At 43.1% G+C, this 23,610-nt stretch overlaps 1 long non-coding RNA gene across 1 annotated transcript in view; it reads right to left on the bottom strand.

Moving 5' to 3' along the window:
- Positions 1-3,120: 3,120 nt before the first annotated feature.
- LOC135968873 (uncharacterized) overlaps positions 3,121-23,610 on the bottom strand; it is a 316,880-nt gene continuing 296,390 nt past the window's right edge. Inside the window, exon 3 of the long non-coding RNA XR_010583883.2 lies at positions 3,121-3,220. This is a non-coding gene — a long non-coding RNA (uncharacterized lncRNA). The remainder of the gene's footprint in view (positions 3,221-23,610) is intronic.

The raw sequence follows: 23,610 nt of genomic DNA, 5'->3' as shown, positions 1-23,610 counted from the left end.
AATACAAAAGTTAGCCAGATGTGGTGGCAAGTGCCTGTAGTCCCAGCTACTTGGGAGGCTGAGGAACGAGAATAAATTGAACCCAGGAGGTGGAGGTTGCAGTAAGCTGAGATTGTGCCACTGTACTCCAGCCTGGGTGACAGAGCAAGACTCTGCCCCCAAAACAACAAACAACCGAACCAAAAAAACATGAATGGGAGAGAAAGCTTGGCCTTACACTCCCGAAGGCATCATTTGGAGGATCAAGTGATGGAAGAGCTAAGAAGTCCCTCTCTTTGACTTCTCTTTAGCCTTCTCGAGAGCAGCTGGTCATCCTACTCCACAGCACATTCTTGTAATATGCTGCCACTTACACTCTACATCTTGAGGTTTCTGCCTCCCCAGTCGGGCTGTGAAAGAACAAAGTCAAGAATGATTCTGAGTCAATATAAATACCACGCCTATGACCTAATACCGCAGTTTTCAATAGATGTTTGCCGACTGGGTGAATGGTTCAGAAATTCAAAGTACTCCACCAAGGAAATACCTTAGAGACTGCAACAGAGAAACTCATGGAACTGTTTTACTCTGAAATATACGATATATTACCCATTTAAAAAAGGTCACACACTTTCTGAGATTGTTAGAGTATGTGGAATGACAAAAGTAGTTGCTGACATTTGACTGGTCACTTTGTGCCAAGCACTGTGCTAATCTCTAAATATATATATACACACGTATACATATATGTATACGTGTGTGTGTGTGTGTGTGTGTGTATATATATATATATATATATATATATTTTTTTTTTTTTTTTCCCCCAGAGACAGGGTTTTGCTCTGTCACCCAGGCTGGAGTGCAGTGGCTCGATCATAGTTTACTGTAGCCTCGAACTCCTGGGCTCAAGGGATACTCCCATCTCAGCCTCCCGAGCAGTAGGGACTACAGTTGTTCTCCACTGTGTAGGACTGATTTCTAAATTTTTTGTGGAGACAGGGTCTTGCTGTGTTACCCAGGCTGGTCTCAAACTCCTGGGCTCAAGCGATCCTCCTGCCTCTGCCTCCCAGAGTATTGGGATTACAGGCATAAGGCATCACATCATGCTGAGCTAAATAAATTTTCTAATTTAATCCTACCAACCTCCCTCTGAGGTAGGTGGCATTATCATTCCAGTTTTTCAGATTCTGATTCTGAGGCTCAGGAGGTAGTCTGCCCATGCGGAGAAAGAATAGGTCTGGAAGCCACTTCCCAGCCTGTAATCTTGATCTCTTTCCTGACTGTGTGTCTGGGGCAGATTTGCAACAAAGAGCAGGGTGGTTTGGGACCTGTTTATTTTCATTCTAACTCAGGGTTTATATTGAGTTGGCTTCTTGCAGACGCTCTTTCAACCAGCCCGTGCTGAGCAGGTGAAACTGAACAAGGCCGCGATAAAGGCTCAGGTGGTTGCACATCATCACCCTGCCTTCTGACAGTATCATTCACCTTCAGAGCATTAGCTCAAACATGGTCCCTCCCTTTGTTTCTTAAATGTTCCCATTTTCCTTTACTTCTCTTTCGGTTTCCTCTTAACCAGCTGAGTGACAGAAACTCAATGCTGACCACTTCATTAGCCGATGACCTTGTCCCTCTGGCCTTTTGCCCTGCCTGCTCTCCTGGGCAGGTTACCTTACGTCATAAGTCCTTGTCAAAGGTCAGGACCTCTGAGCCATCAGCACTGGGAATGTTGTTTTAATATATATCTAGAGAAATCAGGGCTGTCGGATCACATTAGGTCCTATTTACGGACTGCACGCCAATACCCGCCGTAGAGAAGAACTGCTACCTTTGAAATACAATCATGGCTAGTTAACCAGTGAGTACAGAAGGGGGATTATATTCCATCAGTGAGGCCCTTGTAATCTGTTTCTCCCCCCATCAGCAGGGCTACCTTTCTTCCTGTACAGAGAAAATCCTTATAAACAGTAGTCACATAAAGGAGTGAGGCTAAGAGATACATTGTGTTTTTAAAACCAGATGCATTAATGAGTGTGTGAGGGGTAGTGTGGAATGTGATAAAGAGTGCCGCTCTTGCTAGTGTGAATTGGCATGAGGCTCTGGCTAGCTGTTGATACGGTAAGAAAATGATAAAGTTAACAGCTACTATCCGTTGAGTGGTTATAGGCACAAGACTAAGCATTTTATATGCACTACCCTGTTTGAGAGTCGTAATATCCTTATACGTCAGATACTACTATGTCCATTTCATGGATGGAGAAACTGACATCCAAAAAGGCCCAGTGATTGGTCCATATTCCAAGGCAATTAAGTGATGGGGAAGGAACTGACTCCAAAGCTGCTCCTAATCCCCAGGCTTCCATGATTCTGCCAGGATACAATTTGGTCTCTTCTTTGGGGTGGGGTTTTAGGTGATGTTTAAGGAGAACCATATTGTCATTTCCCTTCTAGGGAGGGGCCTCAAATATCTCACTTGATCCAACAGATTTTTTTTTTCTTTTAAAACTGAGTCTGGGAATAAGCCAACCTTGTTTTCCCCCTTTCTTCTCCAGGATTGGTTTAAGCTCACTCTCACATCTCATGGGAGTCTGGTTGGACGGATCCCTTGATGGAGGTTAGAACTAGCTCTCGTAGCCTATTTTTTAAGGAAAGCATGACATTAGAAAATGAGACAGGAATGGACCCCAAGAAGAGAAGAAAACTCACCAGGCTGGAGAATAGGGTCAACTTCTAACAAATGCTTCACCAAGAAATGCTCAGAGAGGAGAAGTGAGAAGACTGACAAAGATAATATTGGCAGAGACATAGTAGGGTGGGTGAAATTGCTTTTTTCTTCTTCCTTCACCCGAACAGCATATTTCTGTCACATTCATTGTGTTTTGTCCATGGAAAGCTCAGCCAGGGAAGGTAAACGCTGTTGTTTTGCAGCAAACCCGCTTTTCTAACTAGAGAAATACAGCCTGAAAAATGCACACAGAAATGCCCGCTTGTCTCTTTCTTGAAACCCCAGGCACACTGCAGAGGTGTCTAGTAACACAGCAATTTCCTTTGAACTGTTTGGTTTTGTTTGGCGTCGTTGTCTGGCTGGTTAGTCTTTTTTGACTGCGTTAACTCACCTGGTATAACATTTTCTTTCATTGAGAAACAAGAAAGCTAGAACTCACCTCTCTAATTCCGGCAAAGCTGGACACCATCCAATAGCACTAGGCTAGACTTCTGGGGGCTGTAACTTATATCTTCTGAGCTGAGGAAGAAAAGAAAGGAGAAAAACACGGTTGGGAGGTGTTTGGCAAACCGTCGTAGGCCGAATGGTTAATGAATGAGATGATTCTCCCATTGCTTTTCACTTATTTTTCTTAAATAAGATTTGTTTCTAGGTTGAGGGTTTATTCAAGTCACCCCCTCATCAGCCAGCATCATAGGCAAATGACACAGTTCCCTGTATTCACTTATGTTGCCTAGGCTGTAGAAAAGCACATTCTTGAACTGGGAAAGGCATTTTTAAAAATGCAACTCAGGGCAGCCAACCTCAAGACAGCATCTGATATTAATTAAAAATCATAAAACACTCTAAGTTGAACTAAAGAAATACTGGTAGCGGGATCAGGACAAGGATGAGAGAAACTGAGAGTGAAATCCCATACTCATTGAATGTGACCGTCAGCCTTCGAGTTTCTCCCGGCCACCGCATTTCTGCCTGTCCATCCCGGGAAAAGGATTCAAATGGTGTTAACTACTGAACACTTGCCTCGTTTTCCATTCCTCTTTCCCTGGGTAGCTGCGGTGAGTTGGCTGCCGAGATGTAGCCCTGAACCTATCCATCAAGTCTAAGGAAGAGAGAGTTAGAAAGGCAAACATTATCTGGAATCAATATCTTTACAAATCCAAAGGAAACCCCAGCTCCCGAAGGGTTAAGCCAGGGAAGGAAAAGCCATCAGGCTGTTTAGTGAGCTAATGTTTTTATTGATGGGGGAAGCCTTTAAGTCTCTAACAGGAAAAGTGGGGAAAGTGGCAGATTGTTTGGCCGGGGAGAAAGGAGAGGAGAAGGAACATTATACACCATGCTCTGTCCTACTCCACGTATTCGGACCCCTGAAATCCATCGAATGCAGAAGACATTCCCTAACCTTGAATGATATTCAACCCAAGGTGTTTTTCCTCTCTCCTACCCGCCCCTCCCCGCAAAGTGGAATCCACATCTTCCCCTAACAACTTCGCTATAATGCACATCTCTTGGCTAATGCCTGCACTGAAAAGCACATCTTAATTTAACAACTGTGTTATAAAGCACATCTCAAGCTAACATTCCTGGGATAATCCATATTTCAACCTAACTACCCTGGCATAACACTGCAATCTAATTCCCCCACTGTAAAGTACATTGCAATCTAACACCCTCATATAATGTACATTTCAGTCCATTATTTTGTATTTTGTAAGCCATATTTTGATACGTCTTTTCCATTAAGGAGCAGAACTGTCTGGTGACAACGGTTATCCCTGTGCTAAAAGCCCCCATGGTTTGTACATCGTCCTGTGGTGACAGGCTGCTGATGGACACGCTTCTGAACTTTCACCTTCGCCATCTTAGGTTCAACTCTGGCTTGTTTCTGTACTTCAAGCCTAAGTCTCCTGTTGGGGGAGCAGGGTGATCAGAGAGCCCCGCTCTGTCCTGGCCAGCCTTCTCTCACGCTAACCAGCAGGGCGGGCCACCTCAAATGATCAAAGTCAGGGGTCAGGGTGTAGCCAACGTCAGGGTCCAATGCCAGGGGCCAATGTCAGGGTCAGAGGTCAGGGTGTAGCTGCTGGCTAATAGAGTGTCAGCTAACACTGTTGTCAAATTGCTGGGCTAAAAGACAATGGCGGCCTCCCGCTGAGGACCTTACCCTGGGGGGAGGGGGTGATTGGCTTTATTGGAAACCTGCCAGTCTCAGAGGTGATGGAAGTGGCTGATCACAGCTAAAGACTGTTTGATTGTTGATGGAGAGCCGGTTCTCTGGTTGGTCCCTAACTGAAAGGCCTGCAGAGCCACTTATTGATGACTGAGTTTTCCACTTATGATGGATTTCTCTTCTGTTTCACATGCAGCTGGATTTCCATTCAGTCATGGAGGTGGATTGCATGACGCATGGACACAGACTTTTCTGGAACTGAGAGCCACGAGAGGCGGTACTGTCACTGACTTCTGGGATGGCACCAACCTCCTATTGACAGTTGAATGGGGCTGATTAGGTTCTTGAAATGAAATCAATCCAGAATGAATTGAAAAATAGATGTAAGAGGTCCTGCAAGTCCAAGACAGTTCGGCGAACATAAAAAGGAGACAATCAATGTGTTCTGGAAGACACTTAGTATTCTAACTATCAATAGCCCAGCCTCAAATTTTCCACCTATCTCAGGCAGGAGGAAGAAATTATATTTCTTTATCTACTGGTGGCCTATAACCAGGCTAGTAGTGCCACTAAATATTTGATGAAAATGAGGTTACCAAAGTGGAAGAATTCCAAAATTTCCCAAGATAGTGTGAATTTAAGAGAGACAAAAACAGGAGGAGAAAAACAAAGTATAGAGATAAAAAAATGATCTTGGCTGGTTGCGGTGGCTCACGCCTGGAATCCCAGCACTTTGGGAGGCTGAGGTGGGTGGATCACAAGATCAAGAGATTGAGATCATCCTGGCCAACATAGTGAAACCTCATCTCTATTAAAAATACAAAAATTAACTGGGCGTGGTGGCACACACTTGTAGTCCCAGCTACTTGGGAGGCTGAGGCAGGAGAATCACTTCAACCTGGGAGGAGGAGGTTGCAGTGAGCTGAGATCAAGCCACTGCACTCCAGCCTGGTGACAAAGCGAGACTCCGTCTCAAAAGAAAAAAAAAAAAAAAGATATTCTAAAAGGCATATGGACCATGGAGGATCAGCTAATACAAACCCCCAACGCAGCCTCTGCTAAGACAGACAATAAATGACTAGAAAGCATGAATGCGAGAATGGCTTGTTGAAATTGCAAGGTTATTCTCCTCTTGAGTTGTGCCTTGAGAAAACCATATGAACACGGTAGTACTAGTTTTTTAAACTTTTTTTTTTTTGAGACAATGTTTTGCTCTGTTGCCAGGCTGGAGTGCAGTGCCACAATCCTGCAAATTTGATCTCCTAGGCTCAATCAATCCTCTCATCTCAGCCTCCCAAATAGCTGGGACTACAAGTGCAGCCACCAAGCCCAGCTAATGCTTTTGTATTTTTTGTAGATATGGGATTTTGCCATGTTGCCCAGGCTGGTCTCGAACTCCTGGGCTCAAGCCATCTACCTGCCTTGGTCTTCCAAAAGTGCTAGAATTACAGGCATGAGCCACCATGCCTGGCTGGAAGTACTAGTTCTTAAGCCTCTTATTAATAGAAGTAGTAAAACATCTTAGGCAGTAAATTGAGGCTGGGAAGTGAAGTGGAATCATTTTTCTTGGAAAAGAACAGGTTAGGGGTGACATCAATGACCTTCCACTGTATTCCATGGTAGGATAAGCCATGTTGCTTTGGCCATGCCAATATGGTGTGATGGCATATGGGGAGACATTGGCATGACTCAAGGTACTACTTATACCTCTTTAAGCCTATTTTCTTCATTGTTAAAGGGGATCATGCCATCCACCCAACACAGGTACAACGGGGATGAATTTGGATGTAGAACTGTTAGACTGTTAGACAAATTCAACCTTCAAAACACAATAGTTTCCTTTTGCCTTATACTATAGCCTGAAGCCTGAGCAACATAGCCAGACTGCGTCTCTACTGAAAAACAAAAATTAAAATAAAAAAATTAGCCAGGCATGATGGCGTGTGCCTGTAGTCCCAGCCATTCAGGAGGCTGAGGTGGGTGATCACTTAAGCTCAGGAGTTTCAGGCTGCAGTGAGCCGTGATCATGCCACTGCACTCCACCTCGGTGACAGAGCGAGATCCTTTCCCAAAAACAAAAATAAAAAAGACCATAGCCGGGCTTTTTGATGATGGACATTGTTAAATATGAGGTGTTGGATGATATATCTTCTCTTTGTGAGCAAGAAAGTCTAGTATCTATTTAGAAAGTTTCGGCAAACTCCATTTGACCACAGGAAGATGACTTAGCCCAGAGCTTAGCAAGCTATGGCCAGCAGGCTAAATTTTGCCCATGGCCCACTATTGTAAATAAAGTTTTATTGGAACGCAGTCACACTCATTCATTTATGTATTGTCTACGATTCTTTTTGCACCATGACAGCAGAGTTGACTTGTTACGACAGAGAGAGTGTGGCTTAGGAAACCTAACATATTTACCATTTGGCCCTTTATAGAAAACGTTTGCCAGCCCTGACCTGCAACAATGGAACATTCTTTCCTCTCTTTAAAAGTAAAATCTTATGTGGAAATTCAATATGCAAAGCAGGTTCAAGAAACAAATATTTCCACAGGAAGCTGAACTCTTCCTTGTTTGGCAGAAAAAGTCCATCATTGGTAGAAATTCTACAGCATCTTCCATGGTTCCATGGAGCAGTTTGAAAACTATCAACTGGATAATCTCTGGATACTTCCTTAAGGTCCTAGAAACTCAGTCATTTCTTAAGAGATTAGAGAATGGCAGCAAATGTGCCTTCGTCTGGCAAATGTTGGGCTTTTTTTTTTTTTTTTTTTTTTACTATTATCTGTGTGATGTTGGGCAGGTTACTTAACTCCTCTGTGCTTCCATTTCCTCATTTTAAAAATAAAGAAAGTTGGGCTGGGAGTGGTGGCTCATGTCTATAATCCCAGCACTTTGGGAGGCTGAGGCCAGCAAATCGCCTGAGGTCAGGAGCTCAAGACCAGCCTGGCCAACATGGAGAAACCCTGTCTCTAATAAAAATACAAAAATGAGTCAGGTGTGGTGTCATGAGTCTGTAGTCCCAGCTACTCAAGAGGCTGAGGCAGTAGAACCATTTGAAGCTGGGAGGTGGAGGCTGCAATGAGCCGAGATGGTGTCACTGTACTCCAGTCTGGGAGACAGAGCAAGGCTCCATCTCAAAAAAAAGGATAATTGTATTTGCTTCACAATTTGTTGTAAGAATTAAATGAGATTATATATATATTTATATATATATATTTAAGTGCTATATATATAAATAGAGCACTTAAAATAGGGCCTGGCTCATAGAGCTCAGTAAATGTAATTATTGTTGATATTTTATATTAATTATATTAATATTATAGACTATTATCAACAGATATTATACTTTATTAATAAGATTAATGTCAATACATTTTATTTTATCTTATAATATATTTTATATTATATTTATAATATTAATATTAATGTCATTACTATATTTTATTATAATATTAACATAATATTTTACATTAATGACATTATTATATAACATTATCAGCAGATGTACTTTATTAATAATATTGACATTAATATAATATTTTATTAGTATATAGTATAATATTAGTATAAATTATTGTTATTAATACGTGGGGCCTTCACTCGTGCTGTAAAGATCACTTGCATATTGTTCTAAATATCCCTAATGACATTTCTGCTTATTAGTTAATTAATTCAGTTGGCCACTCACTCCACACATCTGTTGTGTGCCAAAGTAATCAGGAAATGAACCAAGGTCCATGCGATACCAGCTGCACGTCTAGTCCTCTCTTGCTCAGTCATTCTCGGCACTTTGCGTTGGTGTTTATTGCTCTACATCTTCTGCGGCATCTCAGAGTGACACCACCGCTCAAAACAACTTCCTACTACTCCGTCTCCGACTGCTCCACAATTAATTTTTCAACTAGCAGTTTGGTTTCAACGCTTACGAAGTAATTAGACCTTAAAGGCTCTTTACCTGGATTTTATCCTGTCAGAGAATGTGAAAGAAACAATAATTATTATTTAATATTTATTGTATTCATTGTGCTACGCAGACTCACAGATGTAACCTGCCTTATTGTTGAAGATGACAGCAGAGTGCAGGCAGGTGTGTCTGGGGAAGTAGTCGGACCGCTTTGGAGGCCCAGGTTCTCAGACGCTTTCATCTGAGACCTGCGCTGTCAAAGGGCACATTTTGGGTTGACTGGTTTCTAATTTGTTATCCCTAAGTGCATCTTCTACAGGTTGAGTCCAGAGTGGTCGTTTCCAAAGATGACATTCAATGATTTCTTGTACCAAGCAAGTTACATTTTGGTACAAGATGTACCTTGGGGCAGTTACATTTTCCACCACTGTCAACAGAAGAGCAGAACAGACACAACCGTAGATGCCACTGGATGGAGGCTCCAGACCCCTTTGGATTCACTCTTCCCCCACCATAGACTGGTTCAGGTCGTCCAGACCAAGGTGCAGAGAGGCTGGCCAGAGTGGTAGGTGGACAATGTCATCTACTGGTTGCTAAGAATGTTCTCCCTGTAGTTTGGGGCTGGTGTGGCTCAGTGGTCAAATGTGTGAGCTTCTTTGAAGTAAGATGGCCCTGGGTTCAAGTCCTGCTCCTGCCCCTTCCCAGCAGATGACCTTTGTCAAGTTACTTCTCATTGTCAGCTTCAGTGTCCTCATCAATAAATGAAAGTAACAATAACCACCTCACACATTGCTTTGCATATCAAATAAAATAAATACACAGCAAGTGGCAGCTGTTGTAATTATATTATTATAATAGAAAAGAAATAGAAGCCCTAGTTTCTGTTTTGGAGTGGCTTAGAGGATAACAGTATATAAACAGAAAAACATGAAATAACCTAGAAAAACATTTACACGTCTTCATCTATATAATGTAAACTAAAAGACTAGTTAAAAGCCAGGGGTATCAGAGTGACTGGTGGACATGATTTGCTCTCATGATTTGGTGTAAATAAATTTCAAATTCCCGGATGACAGAGGCTGTACACATCTTTGTATCTCCAGCATTTTCTAGCAAAGAACCTTGTACATTTTAACCCTTAGCATGTGTCTGTTGAACTAAGTTGAACTGGATTTCTTTTTTTTTTTTTTTTTTTTTTTTTTGAGACAGAGTCTCGCTCTGTCGCCCAGGCTGGAGTGCAGCGGCTCGAGCTCAGCTCACTGCAAGCTCCACCTCCCAGGTTCACACCATTCTCCTGCCTCAGCCTCCCAAGTAGCTGGGACTACAGGTGCCCACCACCGCGCCTGGCTAATTTTTTGTATTTTTTTAGTAGAGACGGGGTTTCATCGTGTTAGCCAGGATGGTCTCGATCTCCTGATCTCGTGATACGCCAGCCTCGGCCTCCCAAAGTGCTGGGATTACAGGCATGAGCCACTGTGTCCGGCCCTGAATTGGATTTCTTTGTAAATTCAGTAGAATGCTACCAAAAATAATCACTGTCACAACTCAAGTGTGCGCACAGATGACAGACATGAATACAGTGTTGAAACCAGCATCACTCTAACAAAAACAACACAGGAAGGCTTACACAGAAGGGGCAAATATGATGGAATATCATTTGGCAATAAAAGGGAATAAAGGAACGCTACCATGTAGAAGAACCTTGAAAACATGCTAAATGTAAGAAGCCAGTCACAAAAGACCACACATTGAATGATTCCATTTATATCAAATGTCTACAACACAAAAATTCATAGAGACAGAAAATAGATTAGTGATTGCTAAGGGCAACCAAACCCCGCACTTTTTTGCATATCTATGTTGTATATAATTTCTACAATGAATTTATATTACTTTGGAAAGAGGTAAATGTTATTAAAATAAAACGTACAACACAAACAAAAAGTGGTGAGGGACGTGGAGGGAAGGGGAGACTTGGTTACCGAGGTCAGGCATCTCCGAGGGGAAAGGAAGGTGTGTGGGGGTTGGAGAAGGCTTCCTGGTTGGGAAAGGAATGTCACATGTAGAGAACAGCATTCCGTAGCAGGAGTGAAAGGGGGAACCAGTCAGAGGCAGGTGGGAGGAAGGCCTTGAGGAACTGTGAGAAGGATCTGGGCCTGATATCAGGATACAGAGGCTGCTGCCTCCTGCTCAGTGGGAAAGAACATCGTGATTGATTGGTGATATCTGCTCGGGCATAGGAATGGGCCATGATGAATCAATGCCACACATTTTCTACTCCTCCAGGAGCCTTCATTCTGCAAGTACCCGAGAAATCAAAACACATTTAGGTCTGTCCTACGTGTTGAGGTCTGACGAAGTAGAGTTGGAGATGTAATCTGAATTCCTCTAAATTCCCATGAAAATATTTCAATCTCCATGGGTTCCTTGAGTCAAAGTCAGGAAGAATTCACATGATAACACTGGCCTTGCCGGGGGCCTAACCCAAAGAAAAGTGAACTTACTATTTCCAGCATTATACCAGTTAAAAAAAGAATGTATAAAAAAAAAAAAAGAGAGAAAGAAAGAAAAAAGACTCCCCCGCCCCCAGAAAAAATTAAAAAATGGAGAGGGGTGGAGACGAGAGCTGGGAAGGGGGTTTAGAACCTCCAGACCCTGTTAGTTACTGAGAAGCCACTCTGTGGAGGAGACACGCAAGCTTCCATGCCTGAGACACTTCCCTCACTCCAACAAGATATTTTTAGCATCCCAGGCACCAAATAACTGCTCATATGTCCCAAACGATGATGAATTCATTCAAACAACAAGTCAAGACCCTGGATATCACTCAACTCCAGTCAGTCATAACAGCTGACAAATATAAAATATAACATACAGCCTGTTAGTTCTGCTTTTCCTCGTCTTCAATATGCAGATTCAAGAATCTCATTCTATTCCCAGCTGTCAGAGATGGTGACAGTTGTGGGGACTTTTCTAGCTTTATCAAGGAAGATTATTTTTTAACCCAAATTATTTTCCATTGTCAATGTTTAAATCCATATTAAGTCCAGATTAATGCAGGAAGTAGCTTCAAAGGATATTGACTGGGGTGGAAATAATAATAAATGAAATTATTAAGGACAGGGCCCATTTCAAGGAATATTTTCAGACTAGAAAAGAAAGTTGTTTGGATTTAAATGATAACTAAAGAAAATATGTTTCTTAGGGATTGCTGGCTCTTTTCACAAACACCCAAACTTTGTATACAAACTAGGAGCCTGTAGCACTTTTCTTTTTTTTTTTCACGTGATTGGAATTAATAATGCAGATAAACCCTAAATAAATCAGGATTAGTGTTAACCACATCTTGAGGTTTAGGATGCTATAGGAAAATGAAAAGAGAGAGAGAAAAAAAAAATCGGTTACTGGGGGGGAAAAAAAAAAAAGCCCTGGTCTGGGCTACTGGGGGTGAGGAGGCGAGGGAAGGGGACTGGGGGGAAGGGAGGGGAGTAATCGCGAGAAGAGAGGGCCAGCTGAGCTGGGTAATCAAAGCCCTTCTAATCGCTGCAGCTCTGGGGATGTGTTCAAAGGCTCTTTCCTGACCACAGGCTGAGCAGGGTCACAAGTGAAATGCAGTTGCTGGGAAGCGGGAGGGGTGTCTGGAATTTTTGGATGGTTTTGCTATCAGGCTTTGTTAGGAGGAGGTCAGCTAGGTTGTCAGATTTTAGCATCTCCTTAGGAAGCAGGTTCAACTCTCTGGTTGTTAGGGAGAGACCCTCTTCCATCCCTCCAGCCCCACCACCCCAAACCACTTGCCAAACCAGTGAAGGAAGGGAACGTGGAGGCCTGAATGTTCATTCTTGCCTGGAAAGTTTCTCCCAGAGCTCTCAACTTTGGGCGTAAGAATCATCTTTGATAAATAATTGCACGTTGGGATGAATTTTTAAATTTAAATTTATTTTATGTTTTTAGAGACGGGGTGTCTCCCTATGTTGCCTAGGCTGATCTCAAACTCCAGCTCAAAGACTCAAAGAAGCCTCCTGCCTCGGTCTCCCAAAGTGCTGGGATTACAGTCACGCCTAGCCTTGGGGTGAATTTTAATGAAGCCCATTAGATTATTTTATATTTTTCTGCACTGTAGTCATTGAAAACGGCCTCAACACATTAACTCCAGGTTCTGTCCCCTTCCTTCCCTTGTGTGAGCTCTAAAGGCTGCAGATGAGGAAGACTGAGTCCTTTCCCTCTGGTCACCATTACGGGCTTTAATTTTCAGTAAATAAATATTTCTTAAGTTCAAGGGAAGAAAAAAGCACTCTTTACTTTACTTCAATTTTTTTTTTTTTTTTTTTGAGATGGGGTCTAGTCCTGTTGCCAGGCTGGTGTGCAGTGGCATGATCTCGGTTCACTGCAACCTCCACTTCCCAGGTTCAAGCAATTCTCCTGCCTCAGCCTCCTGAGTAGCTGGGACTAAAGGCACGCATCACCACACTCAGCTAATTTTGGTATTTTTAGTAGAGTCGGGGTTTCACCATGTTGGCCAGGATGATCTCCATCTCTTGACCTCATGATTCGCTCGCCTCGGCCTCCCAAAGTGCTGGGATTACAGGCGTGAGCCACGGTGCCCGACCTCAAAACAAGCATTCTTAACCCCAAATCACATGTCTGCAGAGATTCTGGCTGTCAATGTGATGCTGGAGTGAAGGCGACCATTGCGAAAATGTGCAATCTTTGGTCGGCATCTCGGCCCAGATGGACTCAGTGATTGTCTTGCTTTCTCACTTCCCTTGGGTATTGCAGAATTGCAGCCCCCAGGATTTGGCATCCACGTGACATGGCTCCTTGCTGGGGCCTGCTTCCGATGGCCTTTCTTTGGTCAATGCACAGATCTCAGTGTTGTCCTAATCTTCAAGCAACCAGGCTAGTCTGAGGTTTTTCAGAAGTTTTCGAGTTTTGAGAGATCATGTCTCCCATCTGTTTCCTGTTCCGTTTTTCTGTACTTCCTCTTCTTTCTCCTACACCAGTGACTGGGCACAGGCGGCCACTGGACAGTCACTCCCTGTCTGCAATAACCAGAGCCTCTACTGACGATTCCACTATCCTTGCAGGTCTAGCACTCAGTCTCCCCCAAGACACACTAAAATGGATAGAAATGAATGATTTGGGGGTGGGCGGCTCTTCTCGCAGCTCAGGATGAAGCTCACAATCCCCAGGGCATTTGCGGTGACTCTGCAGTAGGTTTGAGTCCAGAGAATGCAACATACATTTTAGGGACTCTTGATAGTTACTATGGTAATTTGAGACTTTGAAAAATAGAAATACGTTCTGGGCAAAAAGTGGACATTACATCAGATGCAAAATGCTCAACCTTCAAAAGCTTCATACTACTAAAGATGAGTGAAGAAAGGGGGAGACGTGTGTAGTGAAGGCCATTAAAAAAATCAAAAGCTAAGATTTTGAAAATAAAGAAGCATAAATTGGATTCCAGCATAAAGATAAAGAAAGATATCTGTTGGGATTACAGGTGGTGGCTCACGTCTGTAATCCCAGAACTTTGGGAGGCCGAGGTGAATGGATCACTTGAGCCCAGGAGTTCGAGACCAGCCTGGCCAACAAGGCGAAATCCCATCTCTACTAAAAATACAAAAATTAGCTAGGCATGGTGGCTGCACCTGTAGTCCCAGCTACTCGGAGGCTGAGGCACAAGAATCGCTTGAACGCTGGAGGCAGAGATTGCAAGTGAGCTAAGATTGCGCCATTGCACTTCAGCCTGGGCAAAAGAGTGAGACTCTGTCTCAGAAAAAAAAAAAAAAAAAAAAGTTGGCAGGTATACTCTGAATAGTTCCACTTGATCTACCAAGCCAAAACAACATTAAGCTCAAAGGTAAATAATTCTTAGGGCGTTAGGCTTCAGTGGTCAATATAAAGGACGTTGGTCCTACATGAAGCTAGGAGCATCTCCCAGATGGCAAGGATCTTGTTGCCCAAGAGGAAACAGAGTGGAAATTCAGCCCTTGCCCCAATATCTCAGCTTTCCATGGAAGCAGAACAGCCAATGGTGACAAAATGAAGCACATTTTAAACAAGTGCTAGTGATATAATGACACAATGATATAATAACATATATAAAGGCTGGGCGCGGTGGCTCACGCCTATAATCCCAGCACTTTGAGGGGCTGAGGCGGGTGGATCACCTGAGGTCAGGAGTTCCAGACCAGCCTGACCAATGAGGTGAAAAAACGTCTCTGCTAAAAATAAAAAAAATTATCTGGGCATGGTGGCACGTGCCTGTAATCCCAGCTACTCAGGAGGCTGAGGCAGGAGAATCGCTTGAACCCAGGAGGCATAGGTCACAGTGAGCCGAGATCGCACCATTGCACTCCAGCCTGAGCGATGAGAGAGAGAGAAAAAAAGTACATGTATATGTGTATATATGAGACACATATGTCATTATATATAGTACATATCATATACATATATACGTATAAGAATATATATAAAGTGACCAGGCACAGTAGCTCACACCTGTAATCCCAGCACTTTGGGAGGCCGAGGTGGGCGTATCACAAGGTCAGGAGATCGAGACCATCCTGGCTAACACAGTGAAACCCCACCTCTACTAAAAATTCAAAAAAATTAGCTGGGCGTGGTGGCGGGCACCTGTAGTCCCAGATACTCAGGAGGCTGAGGCAGGAGAATGGCGTGAACCTGGGAGGCAGAGCTTGCAGTGAGCTGAGACTGCGCCACTGCACTCCAGCCTGAGTGACAAAGTGAGACTCCGTTTCAAAAAAAAAAAAAAAAAAAAAAAAGGGAATATATATAAAGTGTTCTTTTTCAGTAACACAAAAGTCAGGCTTATTATAAGAACTAGCTAATAGGTGGGTGGGTAGTTCCTATTTAAAAAAATGATTTGAGGTACTAAAAGAAAACTGTGGTTTTTAAAAAAGATGATCATTACCGACAATGGGGTAGATTGCCAAGCAGACTGAAATGGATCTTCAGAGAACTGTTACCATGGATCCATCATTATTTCAAGAAGACATCTCCCAAATAGGTAGGGTTCTCTTAAACTAAGCCTTTGCTCCTGGTCTTGCTTTTTTAGAAGACATGTTTCTTTTAATTTAATATAATTTAAATTGTAGATAGGGTCTCACTGTGTCCCACAAGCTGGAGTGCAGTGGCATGATCCTGGCTCACTGCAGCCTCAACTTCCTGGGTTCAAGTGATCCTCCCACCTTCAGCCTCCCAAATAGCTGGGACTACAGGCGCACATCACCATGTCTGGCATTTTTTTTTTTTTTTTGACAGAGTCTAGCTCTGTTGCCAGGCTGGAGTGCAGTAGTGCGATCTCGGGTCACGGCAACCTTCACCTCCTGGGTTCAAGTGATTCTCCTGCCTCAGCCTCCCGAGTAGCTGGGATTACAGGCACGTGCCGCCACACCTAGCTAATTTATATATTTTTAGTAGAGACAGGATTTCACCATGTTGGCCAGGATGGTCTCAATCTCCTGACTTTGTGATCCGCCCACCTCGGCCTCCCAAAGTGCTTGGATTGCAGGCGTGAGCCAACATACCCAGCCTCCTGGCTTACTTTTTAATTTTTTGTAGAGACGAGTTCTCACTACATTGCCGAGGATATAAGCCCCATTTCTAAAGCACACTCAGATATGCCTGACTCTGAAGTGTAGCCGCCCACAGGAGGGAGGACAAGTCATGAATGTAGTCATTTGAAGGCCCCAAAGGGCTGTCTCCTTTAGTTCCCTTTCCTTACCCAGCAGACGGTACAGAGTAGCTCCAGGTATGTTTGGGTAGATGGTGCCTCTTAAGTCCAGGGTTTTCCACAACAGTTGTTCCCTTAAATACCCTCTGCCATACCTAAAACCTTGCATCAGCTCAGCTGTCAGACATGGACTTGTGTTGTGGAAACAATGGTGTCTGTGGCCCAATCAGACATCAGGGGTCGCCACCGGTTAACTTCATTCTTGGCTATGATCAATGTGGAGAAATGGTCCTGGGTGATTTAGGAATGTTTGGTAAAAAAAACGGCCAGTCCACGACAGACATTTTATCTGCCATAACAATTATGTCATTTTTCTGCTCCTCCTTAAAAAAGGGGGTCGAGTCACCATCCCTTAGCAGTTTATTGTTTCCAATATGGCTTAACTGAAACTGAGAAAGTTCTTAAAGTTTGAACAGTGGTAATTAAATCTAAATTGGATGGGATATTTGTAATTTTGAATGCTTGAATTTTGAGAGGAAAAAACTGTGTAATGTTGTTGGCCAAATGGCCCTAGTCATTAAGATTCCTATGGCATTATTTAGTTAGTTGGCTTTTTATAATACCACGAGGTTTGCTGTGGGCTGCTGTGGACGCCATTGGCCTCAAAGGGAGAAGGAACATTTCAGAGAAGAGCCTCTGAGAGAGAGAAGCAGCCCCTTAAAACTCTGCTAATAATTGGCATTAGCATTTCTGGACTTCTTGGGATGCAGGAACTGAGATGAGTTGAGGAAAATGAACAGAAATAACTGTTTTTTGTGAGGCCAATGGAAACCATGTTTGGATCCAGGAAAAGAAAAATGAGACAGGAAAGGGAGGGTCACATTTTTGGAGGAAATCATGCGGTATTTTGGTAATCCTTTGTTGATGAAAAAAATTACCAGCACATTAATTACGTCCTAAGAATGGGACATTGCAGGTCTGCATCTTTGTTCTTTCCAAGGCTGGGACGGCAGCCCCGGCATTTACCACTCTGGGGATTAGAAACTTGGGTTCCTGGACACATACCACGAGTACCTCTCTACAGTGTTGAAATCTAACCCAGCCAGGAGTTCAGGAGATAGGAAGCCTTTTTACAAGAAAAAGTAATGACAACGGAATAGTTTAAAATCTGTATACGACTAGTAGTATTCTGCCAGTGCAAAGTAATAAAACTAAATATGACAAGAAAGTCTTTTTCTTTTCTTTTCTTTCTCGCTCCCTTCCTTCCTCCCTTCCCTTCCTTTCCCCTCCCTTCTCTTTTCTCTTCTTTCTTTTAAAAACTTTTAAAAAATCAGTTATATACGCTTGTAAATGTTTTTCACAAGAGTTCAAACGTTTACATTTAGACATATACAGCATAAACCAACATTGACCCTTACCCTTCTAGCTTCTTTAGGTAGAATTGAATACATCATTGCCGCTCATAAACAAAAAGAACAAAGCTGGAGGCATCATGCTATCGGACTTCAAACTACACTACAGGGCTACAGTAGCCAAAACAGCATGGTACTGGTACAAAAACAGACGCATAGACCAATGAAACAGAATAGAGAGCCCAGAAATAAGGCCGCACACCTACAACCATCTGATCTTTGGCAAAGCTGACAAAAACAAGCAAATAGGAAAGGACTCCCTATTCAGTAAACAGTGCTGGGATAACTGACTAGCCACCTGCAGAAGATTGAAACTGGACCCCTTCCTTATATCATATGCAAAAATCAACTCAAGATGGATTAAACACTTAAATGTAAAACTCAAAACCATGAAAACCTTGGAAGACAGCCTAGGCAATACCACTCTGGACATAGGAACAGGCAAATATTTCATACGGAAGATGCCAAAAGCAATCATAACAAAAGCAAAATTTGACAAATGAGATCTAATTAAACTAAAGAGCTTCTGCACAGCAAAAGAAACTGTCAACAGAGTACACAGACAACCTACAGAATGGGAGAAAATGTTTGCAAACTGTGCATCTAACAAAGGGTCTAATATCCAGCATCTATAAGGAACTTAAATTTACAAGACAATCAGCACTTCCTTTAGAGAAACATGATATATTAGATGTTCATTGCTGTCATGGTAAAAATGGTCACACATTTTTCCCCCTTTTTATCTATGTCATTGGGTGGTGCCCTCTCACAGACTCCAGTCTGGCCATATTACTTTTTTTGGCCAATGGGATGATAGATAATGTGACACAAACCCAAACTGGAAAAGTACGTGTGCACTGGAGCTTGCTATTTTGCTGTCCTTTGGAGCCCTGAGGCCACCATGTGAACAAGCTCAGGGTCACCTGCTGAGAGATGAGGAACTACTTCAGCTGACACGGAGTCTACTCCAGACCACCAAAGGCAGGCCATTCTTGTTTATCCATCTCAAGCCAACTGAGACTAGGAGAATGGCCCAGCTTCCCCAAGAATTGTGAGAAATAATTGATTGTTTTAAGTTACTAAGTTTTGAGGTGCTTTGTTATTATGGCAAAAGCTGCATAACACGCCATAACCAAAGTTGATATTTTTGTCAGTTAAGCTCAATTATTATTATTACTATCATTATGATTTTTTGATACAGAGTCTTGCTCTGTCACTCAGGCTGGAGTGCAGTGGCATGATCTCGGCTCACTACTACCTCTGCCTCCCAGGTTCAAGCGATTCTCCTGCCTCAGCCTCCCAAGTAGCTGAGACTGCAGGTGCCCGCCACCATGCCTGGGTAATTTTTGTGTTTTTAGTATAGACGGGGTTTTGCCATGTTGGTCAGCCTGGTTTTGAACTCCTGACCTCAAGTGATCCATCTGCCTCAGCCTCCCAAAGTGCTGGGATTACAGGCATGAGCCACCATGCCTGGCCTAAGCTAGATTATTAGGGACATCTTTTCTTAAATATAAGGCATTGTTCGGATTTGAGATGATTAGCTGTTATGCAACGGCAGTGCTCCCTTTCTGGGTAAGAGCGTTGTTCCTTTTCCTTATCCAAGCTAGAAAACCTAGAAAATGTGGATAAATTCCTGGACACATGTACCCTCCCAATGCTGAAGCAGGAAGAAACTGATTCCCTGAAAAGACCAATAATGAGCTCCAAAACTGAATCAGTAATAAATAGCCCACCAACCAAAAAAAGCCAAGGACCTGATGAGTCTTCCTGAATAGTGAGTATGGTGATTTGCCAAGGTTGTTTCTAGCATGTTGATGGCCCTCTTTCACGGGAAGCAGTGTTTCTCATTCTAGCTATCCTGAGCAAATTTCTAAGGATGAGAACTCCGCACCCACACAGGGCTTAGCAGGTGTGGTTTTCTGTCCCCTTCTCTTTCCTACCCCACAGTCACGTTTTGTAATCTCTGAGCCTCCCTCCATCTACATAGAGGGTTTAACCCTCCTTCCATCTGCATTTCCCTCATTACTGCCATCATAATCACATTCCTTAATTGCTTGGTTCAAGGTAGCATCTCTCTTACCATGAGTGCAAGAAAGAAAGGATATTTGGATTGCTTTACCCTTTTAAGCAAACAGGAATTCTGTCATGGCACACTTATTTTATTTATTTTTTTTGAGACAGAATTTACAAGATAATTAGCACTTCCTTTAGAGGTACATAATATATTAGATGTATATTGCTGTGGTGATAAAAATGGTCCACATTTTCTCCCCTTTTAGTCTAGTCCTTGAGTGATGCCCTCTCACGGACTCTGGTCTATGACTTTCTTTGGCCAATGGGTTGATAGCTAAGGTGACACAAACCCTCTAGAGGTACTGGCTCTGTCACCCAGGCTGGAGTGCAGTGGTACCATCTCAGCTCACTACAACCTCCACATCCCAGGCTCAAGCGATTCTCCTGCCTCAGCCTCCTGAGTAGGTGGGACTATAGGCACCTGGCACCATGCCTGGCTAATCTTTTTAACATATTTTTGTAGAGATAGGGTCTCCCTATATTGCCCAGGTTGGTCTTGAACTCCTGGGCTCAAGCAATCCTCCTGTCTCAGCCTCCCAAAGTGCTAGGATTACAGGTGTGAGTCACCACCCTGCCCACAGTCACTTTCTAAGGTTAGACCTAAATGACCCCTCTCCTTGATAGAGTCTTCTCCAACCACCTTGGCTCATGGAGATGCTTTGCTCTTCTGAATTCTTGGAGCCTTAGAGTCTCAGTTGCTCAATGGTTATTGATCACATTCCACAAGCATACTCAGTTATCATACTGTCTTCAGACTTGATTATGTGCTATTTGTGGAAGGGATTCTATGTCTTTGTGCCCCCAAAGTGCTTAGCAGAGGGCATTGTTTAAGGTTGGTGCTCAGTAGACATTCAGCACTGCACTGGTTTCCAACCTTTGCTAGCAGCATTTCTCAAAGTGTGGTTTGTGTATTCGTGCGTCAGCGTGATGAGGAGTGCTTGTTAAACACTGTCTCACCACCTCTGGGACCCTTCTAAGACCTAATAAGTTTGCCTTTCTGCTAGGAAGGCCCAGGAATCTGCATGGTAAACAACCTGTCAAGGTCATTTTTAGGTTCATAAAAATGTGAGAATCCCTCTTTTCTGCAGGCCCTCAAGTGGGCAAATTTAATCCATAGGTGGCCTGGTGGACCCCTTAATTCTTGACGCAAAACCTAGGGATCCTAGACTTACTGAACCTTCTAGAACTCAGAACTGTGACTTTCAACTGAGAAGAAGAGGGGTTTGCCTCTAAGAAACAGGGTTTGAAAGGCATCATTTGAGATAATAATATGATTTATACTTGGGAACAGCCCATTGTTATAATGATACAAACTTCAGGCAAGTGGAGAATGACCAAATCTCAGTTGGTGTGATGCATAAAGAATGCTGAATGATTAGCTTAATGACTTTATAGAGCAGGGGTTCCCACCCCTGGGGCACAGACCAGTATCAGTTCATGGCCTGTTAGGAACTAAGCCACACAGCAGTAGGTGAACAGCAGGTGAGTGCGCTAAGGTTCATCTGTATTTACAGCTGCTCCCCATCACTTTCATTACCGCCTGAGCTCCGCCTCCTGCCAGATTGCAGTGGTATTAGATAATCATAGGAGCAGGAACCCTATTGTGAACTGTGCATGTGAGGAATCTAGGTTGTGTGCTCCTTATGAGAATCTAATGCCCGATGATCTGTCACTGTCTCCCATCACCCCCAGATGGGACTGTATTGCTGCAGGAAAACAAGCTCAGAGCTCCCACTGATTCTACATGATGGTGAGTTGTAGAATTTTTTCATTATATATTCCAATGGAATAATTATAGAAATAAAGCACACAATAAATGTAATGCACTTGAATCATCCCAAAACCATCTCCCCAACCCCCAGTTCATGGAAAAAATATCTTCCATGAAACTGGTTCCTGGTGCCAAAAAGGTTGGGAACCTTCATTTTACGAATAAAGTCATTATCCTTTGCCATGTCCCCATGTCCAAGGTAATGCACGGTACACAGTAGGTCCTCAATACACAATTTTATTTATTTTGAGTAATTCTTATAATTAACTAGAGTTTGAAGATTATGGATGCACACCTTCAACAAGTACATTAAGCATCATGAATGTAGAAACTTAACTAAAAGCAAATCCGCTTTTAAAAGATATCTGCACATAACACATTTGTGCGTGTGTGTGTGTGTGGAGTTCTTAAACTACAAACTTCTAGCTTATATCAAGGATAAAGCAGCATTTAATGTAGATTAATTTGTGATGAGGATAGCTGAGTGAATGTGATTTTTTTGAGACAAAGTTTCATTCTTATTGCCCAGGCTGGAGGGCAGAGGCATGATCTTGGCCCACTACAACCTCCGCCTCCTGGATTCAAGTGATTCTCCTGCCTCAGCTTCCTAAGTAGCTGGAATTACAGGTTCCTGCCACCATGCCCAGCTAATTTTGTATTTTTAGTAGAGACGGCGTTTCACCATGTTGGTCAGGCTGGTCTTGAACTCCTGACCTCACGATCTGCCTGCCTTGGCCTCCCAAAGAGCAGGGATTACAGACGTGAGCCACCACGCCCAGTTGAATTTTTTTTTTTTTCTTAAAGAAAATGCTTTTGAAAAAAATAATAGCTTTATTGCGATATCATTTACATACCATAAAAGGTACCCTTTGGCAGTATATAATTCAGTGGTTTTTAGTATTTCACAGAGTTGTGCAACAATAACCATGATCTAGAATATTTTCATCATCCCCCCCAAAGAAACTCCACACCAATTAACAATCACTCCTCCTCCCTTCTTCCCCCACCTCAGCCCCTGGCAACTACGAATCTACGCTGTGTCTCTTTGTATTGACCTATTCTGGACATTTCATGTAAATGGACTCATACAATATGTGGTCTTTTGTGACTGGCTTTTTTCGTGTAGCATTATGCTTTCAAGGTTCTTCCATGTCGTAACATGTATCAGCACTCCACTCCTTTTCCTGGCCAAGCAATATTGATCATTTGGATATACCACATTTTGTTTCTCTTTCTTGCCGTTTGATGGACATTTTGGTTATTTCCACTTTTTGGCTATTGTGAATAATTCTGCTATGAATATTTGTGTACAAGTCTGTGTTGGGGACAAGGTTTTCATTTTTCTCAGGTATATGTCTAGGAGTGGAATTCCTGGGTCATATGGTAGCTCTATGATTAGCAAAGGAAATCATTATTTATTATTATTGTTTTTTAAACAGGGTCTCACTCTGTTGCCCAGGCTGGAGTGCAGTGGCACAGTCTTGGCTCACTGTAACCTCCACCTCCTGGGCTTATGTGATTCTTTTTTTTTTTTTTTTGAGATGGAGTCTCGCTCTGTCGCCCAGGCTGGAGTGCAGTGGTGAGATCTCCACTCACTGCAAGCTCCGCCTCCCGGGTTCACGCCATTCTCCTGCCTCAGCCTCCCATGTAGCTGGGACTACAGGTGCCCGCCACTGCGCCCGGCTAATTTTTGTATTTTTAGTAGAGATGGGGTTTCACTGTGTTAGCCAGGATGGTCTCGATCTGCTGACCTCGTGATCCGCCTGTCTCGGCCTCCCAAAGTGCTGGGATTACAGGTGTGAGCCACCGTGCCCGGCCGGCTTATGTGATTCTTATGCCTCAGCCCCCTGAGTAGCTAAGACTATAGGTATGTGCTGCCATACCC

The sequence above is a fragment of the Macaca fascicularis genome, chromosome 20 (assembly GCF_037993035.2).
Source record: "Macaca fascicularis isolate 582-1 chromosome 20, T2T-MFA8v1.1".
NCBI classification, from domain to species: Eukaryota; Metazoa; Chordata; class Mammalia; order Primates; family Cercopithecidae; genus Macaca; species Macaca fascicularis.
This window is presented reverse-complemented; position numbering and strand designations above follow the sequence as displayed.